Source organism: Aegilops tauschii, chromosome 2 (genome assembly GCF_002575655.3).
Source record: "Aegilops tauschii subsp. strangulata cultivar AL8/78 chromosome 2, Aet v6.0, whole genome shotgun sequence".
Lineage (NCBI taxonomy): Eukaryota > Viridiplantae > Streptophyta > Magnoliopsida > Poales > Poaceae > Aegilops > Aegilops tauschii.
In genome coordinates this window covers 648757729-648781231 of record NC_053036.3, presented here as the reverse complement: position 1 = coordinate 648781231, position 23503 = coordinate 648757729, and the positions used below count along the sequence as shown (strand labels likewise).

General features: G+C 44.4%; 2 long non-coding RNA genes, 1 other non-coding gene and 1 pseudogene across 5 annotated transcripts; 1 reads left to right on the top strand and 3 right to left on the bottom strand.

The window, feature by feature from the left end:
* Positions 1-2539: 2539 nt before the first annotated feature.
* Positions 2540-5235, bottom strand: LOC120973922 (uncharacterized). Of its 3 annotated transcripts, none has more exons than XR_005769597.3 (3): positions 4565-5189; positions 3829-4470; positions 2540-3687 (listed from the first exon to the last, which is right to left on the bottom strand). It is a non-coding gene; the product is annotated as an uncharacterized lncRNA (long non-coding RNA). The 3 variants fall into 3 exon arrangements; XR_012203655.1 differs by having other exon boundaries at positions 2540-4046; positions 4174-4470; positions 4565-5183; XR_012203654.1 differs by having other exon boundaries at positions 2540-4470; positions 4565-5235.
* Positions 5236-5571: 336 nt separating this feature from the next.
* On the bottom strand, positions 5572-6496 carry LOC141041867 (uncharacterized). Its single transcript, XR_012203656.1, has 2 exons — positions 6000-6496; positions 5572-5888 (listed from the first exon to the last, which is right to left on the bottom strand). It is a non-coding gene; the product is annotated as an uncharacterized lncRNA (long non-coding RNA).
* Positions 6497-8417: 1921 nt separating this feature from the next.
* On the bottom strand, positions 8418-19778 carry LOC109769820 (uncharacterized; annotated as a pseudogene).
* A 2113-nt stretch (positions 19779-21891) lies between these two features.
* LOC120975130 (small nucleolar RNA Z247) lies at positions 21892-22030 on the top strand. Its single transcript, XR_005770967.1, has one exon. It is a non-coding gene; the product is annotated as a small nucleolar RNA Z247 (small nucleolar RNA).
* Positions 22031-23503: the final 1473 nt, after the last annotated feature.

The following is a 23503-nucleotide window of genomic DNA, read 5'->3' as shown; positions in this document are numbered from 1 at the left end:
AAACGGAAAAGTGGAAACTGAAGAAGACGCACTAAAGGGAAGACGAATGTGCTTTCCTAAGCGACAAGCCTCACAAGAGTGCTCGTCGAGCTTATCACATGAGAAAGAGAAACTCCTAAGAATTTGACGTAAGACAGTGTGGTTGGGGTGACCCAAGCGAGCGTGCCAAAGGTCAACGCCGGCGGCAAGGGCGACGGGTGTGGATGTGGAGGCGCCGGCGTGCACGGTGTAGAGCTCATCGGGACTGTCACATCGGTGAAGGTCCATCTGGGTACGAGCGTCTTTCACAGAAAAGCCAACACCGTCAAATTCAACAGTAAGTGGGTTCTCACGAGTAAGAAGACGAACGGAAACTAGGTTGGTGACTAAATCTGGTGAAACAAGAACATCAGACATAGTGATGGGTGTGGAAGTGGAGGGAAAGCTAGTGCTACCGATATGAGTAATAAGTAAGGAGGAGCCGTTGCCGACGGTGATACGAGTGGGTGTGTGAACGGGAGTGAAGGAGGTTAGGTTACCGGGATGAGCTGCCATGTGCGCAGTAGCACCTGAGTCCATGTACCAGTCGCCACCACCGACAGAGCTACTCGGCGACGGCGCGGAGTGTTGGGCGGCGAGGAGGGTGGGGTCCCGTGGCGCAGGTACCGGCGGCGGCGGAAGGCCCCCATAGGGCGGCGCCGGGACAGGCGGACCATAACCACCGAGAGGCAGCGGCACAAGGAGGGCGCCGTAGCCGGCGACAATCGGCTGGAAGGGCGCGCCGATGAACGCCTCGTGGCCAGCGGGGAGAGCCTGCTGATAGTGTGGCGCCCCCCTCCGGCGTCCTGGGCCTGCTGCTGCTGCAGGCGGCGGCGACCGCCGCCACGCCGGCTGCGCGGCCCCCTCCCCCTTGTGGGTGCTGCGAGGGAGGCGCTGGTGGCGACAACGGGTAACACCCGGCGGGTGCGGGAGGACGCGACTGGATCGGCGCTGCCGGTGGAACGGTTCCGCCGCAGATGGTGAAGTAGCCCGGAGAGTCCATGAAAGGCGTCCGAAGCGGCAGGAAGAGGAAGCGAGCGGCGGCGGCGACACGTGGGAGCGCGCGGCGGCGGCGGCGCGCGAGAGGAGGCGCTGCGCGGCGCGGGCGGCAGTGGAAAGCGGCGGCGGCGGCGCGCGCGGGGAGGCGCGGCGCAGCGGCGGGGAGGCACTGCGCGGCGGTGGCGGCGGCGCCGAGGAAACGCTGCGCGGCGGGGGCGGCGGCTCGCGCGAGAAGGCAGACCGGGGTGGCTGCTGCGAGTAGAAGAATCGGTAGTAGTACTAGATGGATGCAAGTAGAATCACCACGTACGTGCAACCAGCTAGCAAGCAAGCTAGATGAATTATGCTAATGGATGAATTATGCTAATGCTAATAGATGGATGGATGCGTGCGGCGGGACGCGATCGGGCACTGGCGGCTAGCGGCGTGATAGCGTGTTGGCGCTAGTGGGCACGGAAGAAGCGAGCGGCGGCGCGTGCGATGGAATTGCACGGGCGGCGCGCGGGTAGGCAGCGTGCAGCGCGCGATTGGAGCGGCGTGTGGAATCACGCGGGCGGCTTGCGGGGAAAGCTGCGGCGGCGTCGCGGAGTGGACAGGCGGCGGCAGGGGAGATGCGGCGCGGTGGCGCGTGAGGAGGCGTGACGGCAGCGGAAAGCTAGGCCAGAACCTAAAAATTGATACCATGTAGACATAAAAGTATGCAATACAATAGACGTTGTATTGATGGGGTGCTGGTGCACGTATATATATAATACAAGGGAAGACCTCTACTTCAACTACAAGATTAGAAGATGGGTCACAAATTCAATACACGTGCAATACACAATACATGCTCAAGACATGTCATCTACCTATTTAACGGAAATCATGGACGAACGGACAGGAATATTCTTCTCTTCTCCTGTGACTTTTCTTCGCACCACCAGAAAGTAGGTGAGGCTTGGGCGGAGTACAATGGCAAGATCATACGTAGGTCATGTAAGATCCCTTACGCAGGTGTAGCATTACTCCGATCCCTTCTCCAATATGGGTCGATACTCAAGGCAGAGCTTAGTGCCTACATGGAAGGATTTCAGCTAGCCCTGCAGTGGGGCGTGCAGCCGATTCTAGTGGAATCAAACTACCATGAGCTCCTTAACATGGTGTCGTCCAGCACGCTTGTCTGCTCAGCGCCGCGTGGAAGGACGTACAATATGATACTAGCAAAAATGCCCAGACGTTGTAACGGGAGAATACAAGGTGCGAGAATCAGGCTAGTGACATAGATATTTTATCGGTGCAATACTTATCTTCCCATTAAATCACTCTTCTTTCTTAATTACAACATACCATGAATAATATTTGCTCTCCTCCGTAGCTCAAAAATAAATGGTTCAAAAAGCTTTAGCGATTTAGTTCGGGAAATCAGCCAAAAAAGTTAATAGTATTCCTTCTGTTTCCTTGACGTTTTGGTGGTTCAAATTAAATTACCAAAACGTCATATATTTAGGGAGTACTTCTGAAATTATGTATAAAAAAAAAATTGCGCCCTTGTTAACATGTTTGTTACCACAGATTATTTTACAAAGTAAGGTTATACAAACAACAGTATATGTCCAGCCTTTTCTCAACGCACGACAGAGCCTTTTCTCAACACACGACAGAGTAGAGGCCATGCACACATTGTTAAAGAATGAGAATATCAGTTTTATGTATGGCTGGATGGATTGTACCTGCAAAAATTCCCTACAAATAAACATGTCTTCTATGCTGAATGTAGCTTCACCAATCAAACCTGAAGAATCCCAGAAAAAATCAATCATAGACTTCACATGGAATCAAACTTCATATGCAGATGAATTGTTGCCTAAAACTGCTAGAAAAAACATGTTCAACTGAATTATTTTCGGCACTGGATCAACTCATAATCTTACTTATACATTAAAATGTATGATGGTTATAAACCGAGATAATTTTTTAGAGCGGGTAAAAAAGAATGTACAGGGACTGCTGGTAGCATAATTGATGGTTACATGAAACATCTAAAATTTTAAGAATCAAACATGATCTAAGAAAGTGACACACATCTGCAAGTATCTAATCATAAAATCCATATGAAAGATAACCTCCATTGATTGAAAAATTGTGAGTTCCACTCCTTTGCTTCAATAGCAACGGCCACTTAGTCCAGCACATCCCCTTTGTCATAGATCAGTAGAAGGCAAAAATGGATACACATCTATACGGGCCTACTCCTATCATACTTTATACATAGCAACAAATTGAGATTACATATGGCTACATAATAAGATTCCTTTGCATCATCGTGTTCTTACTTTGAAATATCGTAGCAGCAAATTGAAAGATTCTAATGTGTTAGTTTTGGCACAATGGGCTTCGGCCTCCTTGACATCCAGCTGCCTATTGGCAAGCAATTTTTGAATCATCTCTGGTACACACCATGCACATAGTTAGCGTGATTATAGCATTGTAGGCAACAAAAAGGAATCCATATGTAATCTGAATCTTCACTGAACTTTTTAGGTTTGACCGTCCAGGACCTCGGTCACACAAAATTTGACAGCTCAAACTTTTACCCTGACCAGTCTTCCATCATCCATGGCAAATCCATGACATACTTGGCTTCACATTGAGATGGTTCACCACCTTCATCTCACACGACTTGTCACACTGCATATCCACAAACCAATCCAGTTAATGTTTGACGACTGAAAAAAATTTAGAGTAAATCGACAGATGCATGAATAAATCAATCGATGCGTTGCATCGGGAGAAAAAAAACATCACAAACACACCACCAAGCTCTAGCACCTTCGCCTACAACATGGCAATCAAGCATACCCGACGCCCATGCAATGGGCCCCACGATGATCTTGCACCCTTGCGGCTCAACCGGCGACGTCGTCGGCGGGTCAAGGCAGCGGCAGAGCAGGCGTGACACAGATGCCACGAGCTGCTCGGCCACCTTTCCTCAAAATACAACACAACAACAAAGGGAACTTGGCTAGAGATCGCACTTGAACACTTAGCTGCAATAGAGATGATTAAAACTTTCAAGAATACAAATTTGGCTATCCGTTACAGTGGGAGATGCAGTGTATATGACGGCGAAAACGGGCAAGGAAAAAAATAGGAAATGATTAAATGTGTTTTTACCTTTTGACAACATCCTTTTGCCCTGCATCACATACAGTAATGATGTCACAAGCATGCTCTTGACGAGAACGATTCACATGTGCTAGCGACCAGCAGAGGATGGAGAAAAGAAGGGCAGAAGAGGGAGGCTTGTATCTATCAAGACACCAGCATATAATTCAAGCTTTGTCAAGATACCAATAAGAGTAAAATCACTCAAAGCTAATACGCAACCTTATAGCAATATACTGCACTGCGTATATCCACTATCATCTGGTCCAGCCGTTCAGGTGAAGTGATTGCCAGTAGAACAATGACCTACAGACCACAAGAGTTCCAAAGCACCATTAATCAGAACATGGTTAAAGAACCAAAGGAGTAATCAACAGCCAAAAAAGGCTAAATTACGAACCTTAGAATCAGGTCATGGAGTTCAAGGGGAAACTCCTCCACACCCTCCTGGTACGAGTTGAGCACGATCGCGGACTCATCGGGGTCGTCGAAGCTGCAGAACCTGCTGCTGCTGCTCGACGTCGAGCTGTTGACCCTTGCAAAGTATTATTCTGAACACGCTGCGGAACGCCCATATGAATTTTCCACGACGGCACCAAACTAAATGTAAGTAATATTGCTGTAGGAAATACAGGAGTACTCCAAGAGTGTTCCTGTTCATCTGATGGATTGTGTGTGTGCTAAGAGCCATGCCAAGCTGCACATTTAGTATGCATAGGACCCTAATTTCTATGCCACCGGGACGCAAAGACTGCAAGCTGCATATAAAAGAAATTACATTGTCCTGTCCTGAGATTGGAGTCAAGATCCGGATCAAATTACATTGTCAGATTTTTCTATAACTGAAGCTAGATTAAGTACACTGCCTGCTTCCGCAGGCTATAAAGAAAATTGCCCAATGTCATATATCATACGAAGATTAGTTCAGCAATGTAGGACCGAACCAATGTTGGTGTATCATAGGAATCATGTGGTGCCTTGGGGCTCATGCAGGGGTGTTGAGAGTTGACACGCTGCACAGGACTTTGGGCTCAAGCGTTGAAACCAAACTTTAATATTGCAACTCAAGAAAAGGGAAACTGTGAGCAGATAAAGGAGCATGTAGCAGCTCTTCCTATGGATGGGAACTGACTAAGAGATCGGGAAAAGGTGAGATGTCTGAAGAAATTAAGTATGCCGATGTTGCATCCAGAGCCCCTAATTAAGGTGAAGTTAGTTACAGACCTCCACTCCAATTTTACCCAGCGCCGCTCGTCCGCAGCCACCGGACGCAGATCCCCCTAGAATTCATTTTTTGCTTTTTGTGTGGTGTGTACTGTCAAACTAACTAACATATGCGTACAGTAGTGATTAGAAGGTACTTTCAGTCAGTTAGATGGATAAAGATCAAGCTTGGCACAATAAAAATTGAGAGGAGAACTGAATATGCATGTTATCCTTCATTAATCATTCATATGGTCGTTAGATCATCAATCCACCAGTACATGAGTCAGGAAAGAAATCTTCCCTTTTCACAACAAAGATAGCACACTACCCACTTCCTTATTTGTACAATATACTCTAAGTAGTAGTACAAAGCCTATACCCCTTCATGAATCACTCACACTCTCTCACTCACTTTGTATTGTCCTCATTCTCTCTTCTCTGTACCATTCCCTTGACTGATACATAGCAGCACTAACTGAATTTTGTCGCTGGATCACACAACGTATCACACATTCAAACTGCACATGTAAGATTTGGCACACAAGATCATCAAGAAGAGTCTCTCTCAATTGCATATACAGGCACAAAAAAGAAGTGGAATTCAGAAATCAATCAAGTAGATGTTGTACCTGAACCTCCTGTAGGATTTGGGGGAGGTTGTCAACGAGCCAGGCATCCAAGTCCTCATGCGACGATGGTGCGTCGACGGAGAGGATGCACAGGATCTCGACGGGCGCCATGGTGGAGGTCATGGCGGGTTGGGCGGCGCCGGATCGGGTAGAGGAGGTGGAGGGCGCGCGGATCCTGGAGGGAGGCACCGGATCTGGCCGGTGAAAGTCCCGTGGCGGCGTTCGAACCTCCAAGGAGAGCTCGAGGACTGGGCATCCATGGCGCTGGCACTGAGCTCCTGGAGAGAAGGAGAGACAAGGAGATTAGAGAGAGAGAGAGAGAGAGAGATAGAGGAAAGAGAGAAGGCAGGGGCGCGGGGGCGTGACCTGGGTGGTCGCCGGACGACGCGCGAGGGAGGCCCGGGAGCGGGGATCGGATGATTTGCCCCACTTTACAAGGGGATGGATGATTTGCCCTTTGATTGTCTCAATGACAGTGGCCCCGGGCCTCACCCGGTAGCCTCTAGGGGGGGCAAATGATCCATGGAGAAGTAAAGTGGGGCAAAAGATCCAATTTCTCGGAGGAGCTCGGGGTCGAGCGCGCTGCGGGCGCTGGTCGTGGCGGCGGCGGCACTCGGGGCTGGGCGGGCCGGATCTGGGCTCGAAACGTTTTCTCACTTTATAAAAAGGATCGCGGGTTGAATACCAAAAATTACAGGGACGTTTCTGCAAAATTGGCGACGACGTACAACCAGAGGCAATATCTGATTTATTATTATTAGGGAAATATGGATGGGATCAAGTCCAGACGTGTTGATGAGCCCCCTACGAAGAGATTTTAGTGCCGAACTCTCTTAGTAATATAAGTGAGTTTTGATTGTCGGGGTTTGATTCCAACAGATGGATTGGTGGCGGGTTCCTCTATGGTCATCACCTACTTGTGGGTCTCTGCCATCACTAACGATGAGAGCGTTGGTGTCGATGGGATTTTGTCAATTGTGGTTGGCCAACTCTAACTGACAATCCATCGAGACAATTGTACTTGGGTTGGGTTGATTTAACCCAAGTCTTGATGTGACCTAATGTGTATCCATATTGTGAACATCGGTACTTCGTTTCTTAAGTCTCTATTTGAGTTTCACTTGTTCCATGTGTATGGGTTGTCTCATTCCATGTCTTGACATACTTTCGTGATGCTTTATTTTCCCGACATGCTACTTTATGACAATGTTCATACCATTTTTAATTTCTTATTAATTATGTACAAGTCTTGCAAGTATGAAAGTGGTCATTGGGAATTCCAATTCTAATATCTTTGGGGGTGAGCTTTGTGTGGGCGATTACGTCGATTCCGGTCATGTGGGTGATGCCTAGTTGCTAGGTCACTCGGTCAACTAGCTTGTTCCAAATTGTGGCTTTTGATAGGGATGGCAGGGCTGGCATCTCTTGTATTCATGCTTTATCAACTGCCATGTTATGGCTGGCCTTCAAGCCATTTTGTTTGTACTTAGCTACTTGCTCTTGCATAACAGATGTGTTATGTATTCTCAAGTCACCATTTAGAGTCTGTGTTGTGATATTCAATTTGTTTAAGGATGTCATGCGTAGTGTGTGTATGATATGAAGCACATGGTGCGTGTTCTTGGAGTCGGGCTTCGCTAGTATGTGCATGGAAAGGTTGCTGAGCAATGCAGTGCTTTGTAAATTCTCGAGTATGCGTTCCTATCATTATAAGAAGTATTATACACCCAATTGTTCTTGAGCCACAAGGCAGCAGACTTGCTCATGGAAATGTTTCTACACCTGCTCTCGAAAATCAATCTCTCGGATAAAAGAGTCTTGGGGTCTCCGTGAATACTTCGGTGGGACAATCCGTCATTCGATCTCGACCAGATGTGAATTCATACCCCTGGGATGGTGTATGTGACTGGGAAGATGGAGCGCTGGAGTCATGCCTTGGTGGTTTTAACCTGGGCCAGGGCTCCGTGGTGAGGTCATACGGGTTAAGTTCGTATGCATATGGGGCGATGGTCACTGACTTCAATTCATTGCATCCCCTTAGTGCTTGATTTAAATCACAAGCTCTTTCACGATGTATCGATCAGTTGCAGCTAATTTTCACTGGCCACTAATATGTTCCGTTGATTCTATTTTTGGCTTTTGGTTGAGTTTATTTAAGCCTCACTTTTCTTCTGGTTTTTTATTTGTTCCGATTCTCTTTCGTGTTTGCATTTAAAAAATATTCATTAATATAAAAAATGTTCAGGAATCTTACTCCCGCCATTCCATTATATTTACACGACCAACAAATCAAGGGGTCAGAAGCAAATCTACATGGAAGATGGTGATCGACATGCTACCTGAATCCGGGAGGAACCATTCAGCAGCTGGAGATCAAAGTGCTACTCCGTACATTTAAGGATTTAAAAGTTACGTCCGTTAAACATTCTGCGAATTATGCCGCTCATAAATTAGCGAAGATTGGTTTAGGGGAAGCTGAAGGTTTGAGGCGGCACTAGCTGCGGAGGAGTCGTGGAGCAGCGATATTGACAACAAGCTGTCCAGGAAGTTCTAGTTGATGCCGGCCGCCGCCAGTTCCTGCTGGACTACGTCGTATCCGGCTTCACTACAACCAGGAAAGGCTTCGCTGCAACCACCAAATGCGGTCGGCGGCGGTGGGCCCTCGATGTGCTGTGGGATGTTGTTGAAGATGCCCTTCTTGCACTCCAGCGCGTCCTCGGAGGAGTACTGGGTACCCTGGCCGGGGAAGCCGAGGCCGCCAACTCCGGCAATGGATGCGGCGCTCTGCTGGTAACGGAGGTCACCGCCTTGGTCGTGCAGCCTGGGCCGCGTTTCGTAGCAGGCCCCGAGGCCCGGAGCGGCAGCATATGCTGGGAACATGTAAGATGGCTTCTGGTTCGGGGTTGGCTTCTGGAATGCCCTGCACACCACCCAACCTTCCTCCTACGTCATCACCATTATCATCAACGTCAAATTCTCTAAAGAAAAAGAGCAACTGATCAGGAAGAAGGTTTGTTGATGAATTACTCACCTGGGTGGGAGCGTGCTCGCTGGTATGGAGACAGTTCTCGTGAATTATCCAGTCGGTTTTCCTACCATTGGGTGCGCGGCCCCTGTAAAAGACGAGCGTCTTCCTCATGCCAAAGACGCTGCGGCTCCTTGATGACCCACAATAATAGGGGATCTATCGTAGTCTTTTCGATAATTAAGAGTGTCGAACCCAACGAGGAGCGCAAGGAAATGATAAGCGGTTTCAGCAAGGTATTCTCTGCAAGCATAGAAATTATAGGTATCAGATAGTTTTGTGATAAGATAATTGGTAACAAGTAACAAAAGTAAATAAAGTGCAGCAAGGTGGCCCAATCCTTTTTGTAGCAAAGGACAAGCCTGGACAAACTCTTATATAAACGAAAACGCTCCCGAGGACACATGGGAATTATCGTCAAACTAGTTTTCATCACGTTCATATGATTCACGTTCGGTACTTTGATAATTTGATATGTGGGTGGACCGGTGCTTGGGTGCTGCCCTTACTTGGACAAGCATCCCACTTATGATTAACCCCTATTGCAACCATCCGCAACTACAAAAGAAGTATTAAGGTAAACCTAACCATAGCATGGAACATATGGATCCAAATCAGCCCCTTACGAAGCAACGCATAAACTAGGGTTTAAGCTTCTGTCACTCTAGCAACCCATCATCTATGTATTACTTCCCAATGCATTCCTCTAGGCCCAAATAATGGTGAAGTGTCATGTAGTCGACGTTCACATAACACCACTAGAGGAGAGACAACATACATCTCATCAAAATATCGAACGAATACCAAATTCACATGACTACTAATAGCAAGACTTCTCCCATGTCCTCAGGAACAAACGTAACTACTCACAAAGCATATTCATGTTCATAATCAGAGGAGTATTAATATGCATAAAGGATCTGAACATATGATCTTGCACCAAATAAACCAACTAGCATCAACTACAAGGAGTAATCAACACTACTAGCAACCTACAGGTACCAATCCCAGACTTGGAGGCAAGAATTGGATACAAGAGATGAACTAGGGTTTGAGAGGAGATGGTGCTGGTGAAGATGTTGATGGAGATTGGCCCCCTCCCGATGAGAGGAGCGTTGGTGATGACGATGGCGATGATTTCCCTCTCTCGGAGGGAAGTGTCCCCAGCAGAACAGCTCTGCCGGAGCCCTAGATTGGTTCCGCCAAGGTTCCGCCTCGTGGCGGCGAAGTCTCGTCCCAAAAGCTTGCTTCTAATTTTTCTTCGGACGAAAGACTTCATATAGCAGAAGATGGGCATCGGAGAACCAACAGAGGGCCCACGAGGCAGGGGGCGCGTCCAGGGGGGTAGGGCGCGCCCCCACCCTCGTGGCCAGGGTGTGGGGCCCCTCTAGTATTTCTGCCGCTCAATATTTTTTATTATTTTCAAAAATGACTTTCGTGGAGTTTCAGGACTTTTGGAGTTGTGCAGAATAGGTCTCTAATATTTGCTCCTTTTCCAGCACAGAATTCCAGCTGCTGGTATTCTCCCTCGTTATGTAAACCTAGTAAAATAAGAGAGCATAGGCATAAGTATTGTGACATAATGTGTAATAACAGCCCATAAAGCAATAAATATCGATATAAAAGCATGATGCAAAATGGACATATCAACTCCCCCAAGCTTAGACCTCGCTTGTCCTCAAGCGGAAGCCGATAACGATAAATATGTCCACATGTTTAGAGATAGAGGTGTCCATAAAATAATATACGGACATGAGGGCATCATGATCATTCTTATAACAGCAACATATATGGATATTGTCATATGATTTCTTATGCTCAAGTAATAATCTATTCACAAATGCAAAGTATGAATCAGAAACTTTATTGAGAACTAACAAACTATAATCTCAGTCATTGAGGCAATTGCAATTTATCATAACATCAGAAAGAGTCTATGTCAGAGCTTTCTAGCAAGTCCACATACTCAACTATCATTTAGTCTTTCATAATTGCTAACAATCACGCAATACTTGTGGTTACGGAGTTTTAATCGGACACAGAGAAAGATAGGGGCTTATAGTTTCGCCTCCCAACCTTTTACCTCAAGGGTAATGTCAACAATAATAACTCATGCTAACTTACATCCAATTATATATATATATATATATATATATATATATATATATATATCTGGATCTTTCCAACATCCTGTGCTTGCCAAATGATAAAATGTAAAAAGGAAAGGTGAAGATCACCATGACTCTTGCATAAGGTAGAAGGTAATAATAAAAGATAGGCCCTTCACAGAGGGAAGCAGAGGTTGCCATGCGGTTTTACGGTTGGATGCACAAAATCTTAATGCGAAAGAACGTCACTTTATATTGCCACTTGTGATATAGACCTTTATTATGCAGTCCGTCGCTTTTATTTCTTCCACATCACAAGATCGTATAAAGCTTATTTCCTCCACACCAATCAATCATACATATTTAGAGAGCAATTTTTATTGCTTGCACCGATGACAACTTACTTGAAGGATCTTACTCAATCCATAGGTAGATATGGTGGACTCTCATGGCAAAACTGGTTTAAGGGTTTTTGGAAGCACAAGTAGTATCTCTACTTGGTGCAAAGAATTTGGCTAGCATGAGGGGGAAAGGCAAGCTCAACATGTTGGATGATCCATGACAATATACTTTATCTCAGATATAAGAAAAGATAACCCATTACGTTGTCTTCCTTGTCCAACATCAACTCTTTAGCATGTCATATTTTAATGAGTGCTCCCAATCATAAAAGAGGTCCTAGATAGTATATTTATATGTGAAACCTCTCTTTCTTTATTACTTCCTATTAATTGCAACGATGACCAGAACTATGTTTGACAACTCTCAACAACTTTTAATCATCATACTCTTTATATGTGAAGTCATTACTCTCCATAAGATCAATATGATCTCTTTTTATTTCTTTTTATTCTTTCTTTTTGTTTTATTCACTCAAAATCATGGCAAAATAATCAACCCCTTGACTCAACACTAATATTTATTATATAGCTCACGGACTCGATTACATAGAGGGATCATAAAGCAAAACTCAAAACTAGATCATACCAAAACTTTATTCTACTAGATCAAGATACTACTAAGAGGATCGAACTAAGAAAAACGGTAAAGATAGGAGTGTGATGGTGATACGATACCGGGGCACCTCCCCCAAGCTTGGCAGTTGCCAAGGGGAGTGCCCATACCCATGTGATTATGTCTCCTTTGTTGGTGAAGAAGATGGAGGTGATGATGGATAGTCGCACATTGAGCGTAAGAGGTCCTCCAGCTTGCGGATAATGCCCTTGAGTGCGATGATATGCTCCTTCAACACAATATTTTCACGTGTGAGATACTTGTTTTGTATACGAGCTAGCTCAATCATCTTGAAAGCTTCGATCTCAGTTGGGGTAAGAAGATTGTGATCAAGTTGAAGGATGTCTTCTGTTGCCGGAACTTGGTCCTCCGTGGCCTTCTTGATCCCTTCATCCTTGTTGATCTCCATGGGTTCTTCCCTCTTCAGCTCTATCTTCATTAGCCATGCATCGTTGTCACCATTGTCAGAGGAGGGGGACGACATGATGCCTGGCCTTGACAACCCTGACAGAAAACAGCTCGAAACAAGAACAAAGGATAATTGCGTGATACGGTGGTCAAAACCTTCAGGAGATTATATAATGAATTTTTACCAACCAAAATACGTAACGTGCAAGAAAACGGAGTCCTGAGAGTGCACGAGGTTCCCACGAGGTAGGGGGCGCGCCAGGGGGGTAGGGCGTGCCCTCCACCCTCGTGGGGACCTCGTGTCCTTCCCGGACTGCTTCTTATTTTTCTATTTTTCTAAATATTCCAAAACAGAGATAAATTGCCATTAGAACTGTTTTGGAGTCGGTTTACTTACCGTACCACTTACCTATTCCTTTTCGGAGTCTGAAACGTTCTGGAAAGTGTCCCTTATGTATTCCTCCGGGGTCACGGTTTCAATAACATTGGTTTCGACATTTATGGGATTACCTGAGATATAATGTTTGATTCTTTGACCGTTCACCACCTTCGGATTTGTGCCTTCGAAGTTGTTGATTTTTATGGCACCGGAACGATAGACCTCCTCGATAACGTAAGGACCATCCCATTTAGAGAGAAGTTTTCCTGCAAAAAATCTTAAACGAGAGTTGTATATCAATACATAATCACCTACATGAAACTCACACTTTTGTATTCTGTTAACTTTTTCTTTAAACAATTTGGCATTCTCATAGTCTTGGGTTCTCCATTCATCAAGTGAGCTAATGTCAAACAACCTCTTCTCACCGGCAAGTTTGAAATCATAATTGAGCTCTTTAATAGCCCAATAAGCCTTATGTTCTAGTTCGAGAGGTAAGTGACATGCTTTTCCATAAACCATTTCATACGGAGACATACCCATAGGATTTTTATATGCAGTTCTATAGGCCCATAATGCATCATCAAGTTTCTTGGACCAATTCTTTATAGATCTATTAACAGTCTTTTGCAAAATTAATTTGAGCTCTCTATTGCTCAATTCTACTTGACCACTAGACTGTGGGTGATAAGGAGATGCAATTCTATGATTAACATCATACTTAGCAAGCATTTTACGATAAGCACCATGAATAAAATGTGAACCACCATCAGTCATTAAATATCTAGGGACTCCAAACCTCGGAAAAATAACTTCTTTAAGCATCTTAATAGAGGTGTTATGATCAGCACTACTAGTTGAAATAGCTTCTACCCACTTAGTAACGTAATCAACAGCAACTAAAATATGTGTGTATCCATTAGAGGCAGGAAAAGGTCCCATATAATCAAAGCCCCAAACATCAAATGGTTCAATAACAAGTGAATAATTCATAGGCATTTCTTGACGTCTACTAATATTACCAATTCTGTGACATTCATCGCAAGATAAAACAAACTTACGGGCATCCTTGAAGAGAGTAGGCCAATAAAAACCGGATTGCAATACCTTATGTGCAGTTCTATCTCCAGCGTGGTGTCCTCCATAAGTTTCGGAGTGACACTTGCGTAGGATCTGTTCTTGTTCAAGCTCAGGTACACAACGTCTAATAACACCATCTACTCCTTCTTTATAAAGATGTGGGTCATCCCAAAAATAATGTCTCAATTCATAGAAGAACTTTTTCTTTTGTTGGTATGTGAAACTAGGTGGTATAAATTTAGCAACAATGTAATTAGCATAATCAGCATACCATGGAGCAGTACGAGAATCATTTATGACATTTAATTGTTCATCAGGAAAGCTATCATCAATAGGTAGTGGGTCATCAAGAACATTTTCCAACCTAGACAAGTTGTCTGCAACGGGATTCTCAGCTCCCTTTCTATCAATAATATGCAAATCAAATTCTTGTAACAAGAGAACCCATCTAATAAGTCTAGGTTTTCCATAAGATATTTAATAGCAGCATGATCAGTGTGAATAGTTACTTTAGAATCAACAATATAAGGTCTAAACTTATCACAAGCAAATACAACTGCTAAGAATTCTTTTTCAGTAGTATCATAATTTCTTTGAGCATTGTCTAGAGTTTTACTAGCATATTGAATAACATTTAATTTCTTATCAACTCTTTGCCCTAGAACAACACCTACAGCATAATCACTGGCATCACACATGATTTTAAAAGGTAAATTCCAATCAGGTGGCTGAACAATAGGTGCAGAAATCAATGCTTTCTTAAGTATTTCAAATGCTTCTACACAATCATCATCAAAGACAAATGGTATATATTTTTGTAATAAATTAGTCAGAGGCCGAGAAATTTTTGAGAAGTCCTTAATGAACCTCCTATAAAAACCGGCATGACCAAGGAAACTTCTTATACCTTTGATGTCCTTGGGACACGACATCTTTTCAATAGCATCAACCTTGGCTTTATCAACTTCAATGCCTCTTTCAGAAACTTTATGGCCCAAAACAATGCCTTCATTAACCATAAATTGGCACTTCTCCCAATTCAAGATAAGGTTAGTTTCTTCACATCTCTGCAAAACTCGATCAAGGTTGCTCAAGCAATCATCAAAAGAGGATCCATAAACGGAGAAATCATCCATGAAAACCTCACAAATCTTTTTACAAAAGTCAGAAAATATAGCCATCATGCATCTTTGAAAGGTAGCAGGTGCGTTACATAAACCAAAAGGCATACGTCTATAAGCAAAAGTACCGAAAGGGCAAGTAAAAGTGGTCTTTGATTGATCATCGACTGACACAGGTATTTGAGAGAAACCAGAATAACCATCTAGAAAGCAAAAATGTGTATGTTTGGATAATCTTTCTAGCATTTGATCGATGAAAGGTAAGGGGTAATGATCTTTTTAGTAGCTTTATTTAATTTGCGGAAATCAATTACCATCCTATAACCTGTAATAATTCTTTGCGGAATCAATTCATCTTTATCATTAGGAACGATAGTAATACCTCCCTTCTTAGGGACACAATGGACATGACTTACCCACTGACTATCAGCAACGGGATAAATTATACCTGCCTCAAGGAGCTTTAGTATTTCCTTTCTTACCACTTCTTTCATCTTAGGATTCAGCCGTCGTTGGTGATCACGAACTGGTTTGGCATCTTTCTCCAAATTTATTTTATGTTGACATAGAGTGGGACTAATGCCCTTAAGATCATCAAGAGTATATCCAATAGTAGCGAGGTGCTTCTTCAGAGTTTTCAATAATCTCTCTTCTTCATGCTCTGAAAGGTTAGCACTAATAATAACAGGATATATCTTCTTCTCATCAAGATAAGCATATTTAAGAGTATCGGGTAACGGTTTAAGTTCAAACACGGGATCACCCTTGGGTGGAGGAGGATCCCCTAGGATTTCAACAGGCAAATTGTGTTTCAGGATGGGTTCCTGTTTAAAGAATACTTCATCTATTTCCCTTCTTTCATTCATAAACATATCATTTTCATGGTCTAGCAAATATTGTTCTAAAAGATTACTAGGAGGTACGACAATAGAAGCAAGACCAATAATTTAATCTTTACTAGGCAATTCCTCTTCACGGTGTTGTCTACGAAATTTAGACAAATTAAACTCATGAGCATGTCACCCAAACCAATAGAAACAACATCCTTTTCGCAATCTATCTTAGCATTAACAGTGTTTAAGAAGGGTCTACCAAATATAATGGGACAAAAGCTATCTTGTGGGGAACCAAGAACTAGAAAATCAGCAGGATATTTAGTTTTCCGGCACAAGACTTCAACATCTCTAACAATCCCAATTGGTGAAATAGTATCTCTATTGGCAAGCTTAATGGTAACATCAATATCTTCTATCTCAGCAGGTGCAATATCATGCATAATTTCTTTGTATAAGTCATGAGGTATAGCACTAGCACTAGCACCCATATCACACAAGCCATGATAACAATGATCTCCTATTTTAACAGAAATAACAGGCATGCCTACCACCGGTCTATGTTTATCTTTAGCACAGGGTTTAGCAATTCTAGCAGTTTCATTACAGAAATGAATGACATGCCCATCAATATTATCAGACAAGAGATCTTTAACAATAGCAATATTATGTTCAAATTTAACTTGCTCAGGAGGTGTATATGTTCTAATATTTCTTTTACGAACCACAGTTGAAGCTTTAGCATGATCTTTTATCCTAACAGGAAAAGGTGGTTTCTCAACATAAGCAGTAGGAACAATAGGATCATTATAAGTAATAGTCTTTTCTTCAACTTTAATAGGTGCAGATACTTTTACTTCTATGGGAGGATGATATTTAAACCACTTCTCTTTAGGGAGATCAACATAAGCAGCAAAAGATTCACAGAAAGAAGCTAGTATCTCAGAGTCAAGTCCATATTTAGTGTTAAATTTACGGAAAACATCGGTATCCATAAAAGATTTAACACAATCAAACTTAGGTGTCATACCTGACTCCTTACCTTCCTCGAGGTCCCAATCTTCAGAGTTGCGTTTAATTCTTTCCAATAAATTCCATTTGAATTCAATAGTCTTCATCATAAAAGAGCCAGCACAAGAAGTATCGAGCATGGTGCGATTGTTATCAGAAAGCCGAGCATAAATTTTTTGAATAATTATCTCTCTTGGGAGCTCATGATTGGGGCATGAATATAACATTGATTTAAGCCTCCCCCAAGCTGCATAGGATATAACATTGATTTAACATGGTTTCTCCTTCGCGAGGCCAAAAATTATATATATAATTGCGATCACGATGAACAAGATGCATAGGATAAAACTTCTGATGAAATTCCAATTTCAATCGTTTGTAGTTCCATGATCCCATATCATCACATAGCCTATACCATGTCAATGCATCTCCCTTCAAAGATAAAGGGAAGACCTTCTTCTTAATAACATCATCGGGTATACCTACAAGTTAAATAATCCACAAACTTCATCCACATATATTAGGTGCTCATCAGGATGCATTGTTCCATCTCCTGCAAAAGGATTAGCTAGCAGTTTTTCCAACATACCCGAAGGAATTTCAAAGTAGACATTTTCATATTCAGTAGGTTCAGTAGGTTGAGGAGCAACTCTTTGCTCTACTGGTCGGGGTGAAGATACCCGGAACAAGCCCCTCAGAGGATTACTTTCCATAGTAACAAGTGACAGTAAATTTCAACACACTATAAAAAAATTTACTTACCAAATTCCACCTACCAAAGACGCTTCACTCCCCGGCAACGGCGCCAGAAAAGGGTCTTGATGACCCACAAGAATATGGGATCTATCGTAGTCCTTTCGATAAGTAAGAGTGTCAAACCCAACGAGGAGCAGAAGGAAATGATAAGCGGTTTTCAGCAAGGTATTCTCTGCAAGCACTGAAATTATAGGTAACAGATAGTTTTGTGATAAGATAATTGGTAACGAGCAACAAGTAACAAAAGTAAATAAAGTGCAGCAAGGTGGCCCAATCCTTTTTGTAGCAAAGGACAAGCCTGGACAAACTCTTATATAAAGGAAAACGCTCCCGAGGACACATGGGAATTATCGTCAAGCTAGTTTTCATCACGTTCATATGATTCGCGTTCGGTACTTTGATAATTTGATATGTGGGTGGACCGGTGCTTGGGTGCTGACCTTACTTGGACAAGCATCCCACTTATGATTAACCCCTATTGCAACCATCCGCAACTACAAAAGAAGTATTAAGGTAAACCTAACCATAGCATGGAACATATGGATCCAAATCAGCCCCTTACGAAGCAACGCATAAATTAGGGTTTAAGCTTCTGTCACTCTAGCAACCCATCATCTACTTATTACTTCCAAATGCCTTCCTCTAGGCCCAAATAATGGTGAAGTGTCATGTAGTCGACGTTCACATAACACCACTAGAGGAGAGACAACATACATCTCATCAAAATATCGAACGAATACCAAATTCATATGACTACTAATAGCAAGACTTCTCCCATGTCCTCAGGAACAAATGTAACTACTCACAAAGCATATTCATGTTCATAATCAGAGGAGTATTAATATTCATAAAGGATCTGAACATATGTTCTTCCACAAAATAAACCAACTAGCATCAACTACAAGGAGTAATCAACACTACTAGCAACCTACAGGTACCAATCCCAGACTTGGAGACAAGAATTGGATACAAGAGATGAACTAGGGTTTGAGAGGAGATGGTGCTGGTGAAGGTGTTGATGGAGATTGGCCCCCTCCCGATGAGAGGAGCGTTGGTGATGACGACGGCGATGATTTCCCCCTCCCGGAGGGAAGTGTCCCCAGCAGAACAACTCTGCCGGAGACCTAGATTGGTTCCGCCAAGGTTCCGCCTCGTGGCGGCGGAGTCTCGTCCCGAAAGCTTGCTTCTGATTTTTCTTCAGACGAAAGACTTAATATAGCAGAAGATGGGCATCGGAGAGACAACAGGGGGCCCACGAGGCAGGGGGCGCGCCCAGGGGGGTAGGGCGCGCCCCCAACCTCGTGGTCAGGGTGTGGGCCCCCTCTAGTATTTCTTCCGCTCAGTATTTTTTATTATTTCCAAAAACGACTTTCGTGGAGTTTCAGGACTTTTGGAGTTGTGCAGAATAGGTCTCTAATATTTGCTCATTTTCCAGCCCAGAATTCCAGCTGCAGGCATTCTCCCTCGTTATGTAAACCTAGTAAAATAAGAGAGAATAGGCATAAGTATTGTGACATAATGTGTAATAACAACCTATAAAGCAATAAATATCGATATAAAAGCATGATGCAAAATGGACGTATCACTCCTTGATGACGTCACCGGCTTGTCCCTACCGGTGGCCTTCCAGAATCCGGCCACCGTGGCGCGGTTGGTGCGCGTACCGCTCGAATACTTGCGGTCCTTGCATCTGAAGAAGTACTACTCCGACGATGACTGCTCGTCCTAAGCCGCTTGACGCGCTCCCCGTCCTCCCCTGCCGCCACCATACTTCTCTGCACCAGCCACCATTGTTAACATCCAACTGGCATCAACTGAATACCATGTCCAAACTAGAAAATTAACTATACTAAAATTCAGATGAATTTGTAGTACCTTGGAGGTCCCATGGCTCGATCCGGTGGAGATCGACCTCCTGGATAATTCCGAGGTCGATCTTGTGGGCGGTCACCTTCCTGGCCAGATAGTACCCCACCAGCTCCTCCTCTGTGGGGTGGAACCTGAACCCAGGGGGAACATAAGACTCTTGATGGTGCTCGTCCATTGCTAGCATCTAGCTTTCTGCCTGTAGCTAGCTGGATCTCTTGTGAACTGAAATCGAGAACACAGCATTTTCAACTTACTACCACTAGTACATGCATGTGTGGAGGTCACAGCTGATCTGCAGAGAGGAGGAAAATAGCGCTAGTTGGTCCACTAAGTGGTCAATCATGTTATTATGCCTGTGGACCAAACAAGAAGGCTAGGTGCATTAATGCAACACTGAAATGAGAGGTGAGCACGCGCTTATATAAGCTGCTATTTATCTTGTATAATCTAGCTCTAGCAGCCTATATAGCTCACACCAAAGCTATCTATCTATCTACAATAAGTGTAGTGCAATCATGTCCTGGATCCATTTTTTGAGGAGAAAGTACAATTGTAATCTAGGCTGATTGCAAGCACATCATGGCATGGAATGTGGGTAGTCTGGTCTAGCTTGTAATGTAAAGTGGGAATGGAAGAAAATAAAAGAGAAAAGGTGAATGAAAAGGACTTGCAGTGCTTTTAGGGGCATGAATGCAAAGGCCAGCCAACATGTTTCTTTGAGTGCACTTCAGGATTAGTCTCCTCTCTCTGTCTCTCCCTCCCTCCCTCTCTCTCTCTCTCTCTCTCTCTCTAAATCATCCACCAGACCACCACCTCTGTCTGTATGGTGGCTGTTTGGAGGAAGTTATAAGGTGGCTTATATGTGAAAGAGCGTATCATATCACGGGATTTGAATGCACCGGCAAAGTTAATTTGCACCAACTCTCAAGGTGAGAAGGGGCAATGCACGGTACCGAAGAGGCTAGCAATGGTGGAAGGGTGAGAGTGCGTATAATCCATACGACTCAACATTAGTCATAAAGAATTTACATACTTATTGCAAAATTTTAGAGGTGAATTTCAACCATAATTCAAACTCAAAGCTAGATAGGTACCAGCAGGAATATAGTGCATGAATTGGTCACTTTTTCATGAGTACCACAGTTCTCTTAAAATAGCTAGGCACATCGATCAGCTATGACTCATGGCTAGCTAGCTTGTATGTACATGCAGAACCCGCTGGCCGTCGACCAAACAAATTAATTTACTAACAACAGTACATATAGACAAATAGAACCATATCATGTACATAGGGGTGGGGACTCACCAAATTAGCTGATCGAGGGGAAGATGTTGTCTGCCTGCTTGGGTTGTTGGAGCAGAGGAGTGCTGTTGTTTCTATGATGCTGTAGAGAGCGAGATGAGGCGCTGCAGCAATTGCAATTGCAGTAGTACTAAGTAAGAATGAGGTTGATAGCTTGGTAAGCTTGATTGGGGCCCTATTTATATAACCCCAAGAGCACCCGTACCAGACGATCTTTGGCAGGGACAGTTGTTAAAAGTGTAGGACCGTAGTTGTATCGTGACATTGTGAAGTGATTGTATTCGTGAGAATTGGGGCGCAGGTTGTTGGCTAGGATATCCTCTATCTCGTGTATAGCTTCGAGTAGAGGACAAGTTGATAACCAACCAACCACCTGCGCCATATCCTGTAATCGTTCTATCTATATTAACACGAAGGCGTCCCCGCCAGGAGGCACCACGCTTAACGCAGCCAACCCTAGATTTTACATGGTCATCAGAGCCCTTCTCGAGATCATCCATGGCGACACCTTCAAACTCCTTCCCATCCTCTCCGTTTGTGCACGCCGTCTCCGAGAAGCTCAACAAGAACAACCAAGCCCTATGGCGGGCGACGGTTCTGTCGGCGATCAGAGGTGCCCGCATGGAGCAGTACCTCGACGTCGATCACCCGGTGCCACTCATGCACCTTGAAGAGGCCACATATGATGGCAAAACCAAGATGAAGAAGCCCAACCCGGAGTTCCAGACCTGGTACACTCAAGATCAGCAAGTCTTTTCTTACCTTCTGACAACTCTGCCCCGTGAGATGGCCATCCAGGTCGCTACCTGTCATACGTCGGCGGAGCTCTAGAACATGATCGCAGAGATGCTTGCGTCTCACACTCGTGCCCAGACTGTCAACGTGCGCATCACCCTGGCCAACCTGCAGAAGGGGAACTCCTCCATCACCGACTACGTTCGGGAAACTCAAGTCTCTGTGCGATGAACTCATCGCTGCAGGGAAGAAGATCGACGATGATGACATCGTCTCCCACATCCTCGCTGCCCTGGACAAGGAATTTGATCCGGTGGTCTCTGCTATGTGCTCCAGAGTGGAGCCGATCACCGTGCCTGAGCTGTTCTCTCAACTCATCAGCTTTGAGACGCGGATGAAGCTTCGCGGCGGAGTGTCGCAGTCTTCCGCTAACGCTGCCACCAGAGGCCGCGGGCGCGATGACCGTGGCTGTGGCCGTGGCGGCAACGACAACAACGGTGGTGACCGTGGTCGCCCCTACATCAAGTCTGGCGGCCGCGGTGGACAAGGAGGAGGCGGCCACTACAACAACAACGGTGGCGGGGGCAACTACAACAACAATGCCCCTGCACCTAGGATCCAGTGCCAGATCTGTGGCAAACTGAGCCATCCAGCGTGGAAGTGCTGGAAGCGCTATGATGAAGCCTACCAAGGAGGAGAAGAGAGGACGGCGAACCTGGCAGCACCTCAGTATGGGGTGGACACCAACTGGTACCTTGACAGCGGCGCCACCGATCACATCACAGGAGACCTTGAGAAGCTGACTGTCCGCGACCGCTACACCGGGAACGAGCAAATCCACACTGCTAGTGGGTTAGGTATGGCGATAAAACATATTGGTCACTTAGCTATTCGTATCCCCTGATCGCGATCTCTACCTAAATAATATTCTTCATGTTCCAGAAGCTAGCAAGAGCCTAATCTCTGGTAGTCGCATTGCACTTGACAATGATACATTATGTGAAATTCACCCTCATTCTTTTCTTCTTAAGGAACGGGGAACGAGGAAGGTACTCCTTCGAGGCAGGGGAAGATGTGGTCTATACCTCGTCAAGCACAAGGGATCCAACGTCCAGAAGCAGATGCTCAGTGCCACCAAAATATCTTCGGATAGATGGCACCAACGTTTAGGTCACCCATCTCCTCTCATTCTCAGGAGAATTCTTAGTCAGAATAAACTCCCTTGTGCTAGTTTTTCCAATAATGATTCTGTTTGTGACTCCTGTCAAAAGGGAAAAAGTCACCAGTTGCCTTATCCAAAATCAATAAGTGAATCCAAGTTTCCTTTAGAACTTATTTTCTCTGATGTTTGGGGACCTGCTGTTGAAACAGTAGGCAGAAAGAAATATTATGTGAGTTTTATCGATGACTTCAGTAAATTCACGTGGATCTATTTGATCAAACACAAGTCTGAAGTTTTTCAAAAATTTCATGACTTTCAGCACCTTGTTGAACAACAGTTTAATCGCAAAATTCTTACTCTTCAGACAGATTGGGGAGGGGAGTATGAAAAACTCAACTCCTTCACCAAGATAGGAATATCTTATCATGTATCTTGTCCCCTTGCGCATCAACAAAACGGATCAGCAGAGAGAAAACATCGACATATAGTTGCAGTGGGCTTGTCTCTTCTTGCCCAAGCCTCTATGCCCGTAAAATTTTGGGATGAGGCGTTTATTGCTACTACTTATTTGATCAATCTCTTTCCTAGCAAAGTTATCAAGCTTGAGACCCCTCTTGAGCGATTGTTCCATGAAAAACCCAATTACTCCTCACTTAGAATTTTTGGGTGTGCTTGTTGGCCTAACCTCCGACCCTATAAC